At 41.7% G+C, this 2500-nt stretch overlaps 1 protein-coding gene across 1 annotated transcript in view; it reads left to right on the top strand.

The window, feature by feature from the left end:
• Positions 1-1208: 1208 nt before the first annotated feature.
• The window catches only part of LOC125031170 (neither inactivation nor afterpotential protein C-like), a 70330-nt gene continuing 69038 nt past the window's right edge, over positions 1209-2500 (top strand). The window contains exon 1 of the mRNA XM_047621740.1: positions 1209-1365. The gene's annotated coding sequence lies outside the window, so the exon portion shown is untranslated. The remainder of the gene's footprint in view (positions 1366-2500) is intronic.

The following is a 2500-nucleotide window of genomic DNA, read 5'->3' as shown; positions in this document are numbered from 1 at the left end:
AGAAAAATGCTATTTGTGGCTGGAGAGAAAATCCCCCTTAAATGAGCAGGGCGCAAGACCTCGAGATGTAATAAGCTTAAAATGTATAGGTAAGGTGTTCAACGTTGCGGTGTTCATTATAATCTATTTAGTGATACTGGAAATCGCTGCAGTGAGAGTTGACATTTAGGATTTTGAATGAAATGATGTAGATAACGGGGACAATGCAGAGATAAGATTGCAGCGGCTGGAATGAGGGAGCCAGTCTTGAGAGGAGGCAGAGAAGTCTGGCGGGGCGGCTGGTGATGCCGCAGCAGCCTTGTGGCGGTTAACAGGATTGCCCATAGTAGTCCCACCACTAGCTTCAATGTCTGGCTTCCTTCCAACCTCAAATTTGATGGAACATATTTTCTTTGGCACAAGCCGTTGAGGAATCAATAGTTCGAAATGATTTTTTGAAGAGGTAAAAAAGCTTGGCACATTATTTGATTATGCTCCAGGAGGAACATTTAGTTGTTGGAAACCTTAAAAGTATACGTTTTCCGCTATCTGGTCCTCCGCTCATGCTTTGGACACGGAAGCCGGAGTGGTAAGCACTCCACCCCCCTCCTCGGCCTCCCTCCTAATCCCTCCCCTTCCCTCCCCCTTCCTCCCTCCTATCACCCTCCCCCCTCCTTCCCTTGCTCTCCCTCCCCTTCCCTTAGCCTCCCTACCCATCCCTCGATCTCCCTCCCCTTCCCTAAGCCTCCCTCCCCTTCACTTAGCCCCCCTCCCCTCATACTCCCTCCATCCTTCTCTCACCAACCTTACCCTCCCCCTCCCCCCGCCTACCCACTTACCCCTCTCCTCCTTTACTCCCACCACCCTCTCCACCCCTTCGGTTACCTTCGACGCCACCCCTACCCCTGGCATGACCCTCTGCTCCCCCCTCAGTCACAGTTTACCGTGACACCTCCGTCAGGTAACACCGGCAGGTACTCACGGTGATATTTCTTGGTGCTTTCTTAAGGATTTTATCAATCTCTTGCTACGGAAATGATATTCTTGCGACTCTTTCAATCGAGGAGATAATTTGTGGGGAATATTTAATCGTAATTTGATGCGCTGAACTTCTCTGAATTCTTCTGAAGCCAGTTTGAGGTCTTCAGAAAGCCTACCTTAAGAAGGAATCAAGAAATATCCTGAAAACATGTCTTTCAATTTCTTTCCAATAGTGCTATAGAGTTGAAGATCAGCAGGAGTGAAACGATCTCTTGGGATATACTGTGTAGTGGTGTGTGCAAGAGTGCAGGCGGTGACGAAGAGGAAGGAAGTCACATGGGTTAGACTTTAGGAACCTCTCTACAGCCTCAAGCCGTGACATCCTACTGCCGAAGTAGCCCTAAGGTAAGACTGCCTGGTTTACCCTCCTAGTTTGCCCCTCGGTGGGCCCTGCGATTTGAATGGTTTACGTGTATGCTGACTTTCAGGAAGTGACACTTTGCAGGGTGGGTTATCGACATTAAAAATGCTTGGAAAGATACTTGCTTTGTATTAACTTTATATATATATATATATATTAATCATGATAAACCATCATATTTGTATTGTTTACTATAACATCTTTTATCATATTTTTGATTAACCAAAATCCGTTTTTTTATAAACAGCCCTATTTTTATCATATATGATAAACAACCTTGTTCATGTATTTTAATATAAACAACCTTATTTAGGTTATTTATAACAAACATCGCTATTTAGGGTATTTATGATAAACAACCTTATATGTTGAATACGATAAACAGCCTCACTTATATCACCTATGATAAATAACTTTATATGTATTATTCATAAGGAACAGCCTTTTATGTATGTTGCTGCTGATAAACAACTCCAAATTTTAACAGCTATAAAAAGCAGCCCATTTCTCATCGAGCTCTTAACCAAATAAGGCGTCTGCAGCTTCTTGCATAGGCCTCTACCATGCCCTAATCCGGCCATGTCTTTACGCGTGTGAGAAATATCAGCTTTGAGGGGGAATCGTGACGTTTTGAGGGAATAACAAGCTGTTTTAGGGGATATTTCCAATTCCCTAATTTTCTGCGTGGTGTTTGCAATCCTTATATTTCATTATAATTTATAGTTATGGGTATGTCAGCAACTTTCGAAGGGATAGTTAACGGTAAATTCTGACATGTTTAGGGATATTAAGATTTTAGTTGAGAGGAATATGGTAATTAGGATAAATTATTTCAGTAAAGAGCTAAAAAGTATTTATAAATTTCATAACGGTGAACAATATTTTTTCTAATTACGATTATAGGTACACAAGCATGCACAATGTGCATGCTATATTTGTCTATGTATGTGCATTGCACATACATAGACAAATATAGGCCTATGTGTGTACGAATGAGGGTTCTTCAAGCAGACACAAACAATTACACACACACACACACACACACACACACACACACACATATATATATATGTATATACATATATATATACATATATACTCATGAAAGGTGAAAACACT

The sequence above is a fragment of the Penaeus chinensis genome, chromosome 12 (genome assembly GCF_019202785.1).
Source record: "Penaeus chinensis breed Huanghai No. 1 chromosome 12, ASM1920278v2, whole genome shotgun sequence".
In the NCBI taxonomy this organism is placed as follows: Eukaryota; Metazoa; Arthropoda; class Malacostraca; order Decapoda; family Penaeidae; genus Penaeus; species Penaeus chinensis.
The sequence above is the reverse complement of the archived record's forward strand: the minus strand, read 5'-3'. Positions and strand labels throughout refer to the sequence as shown.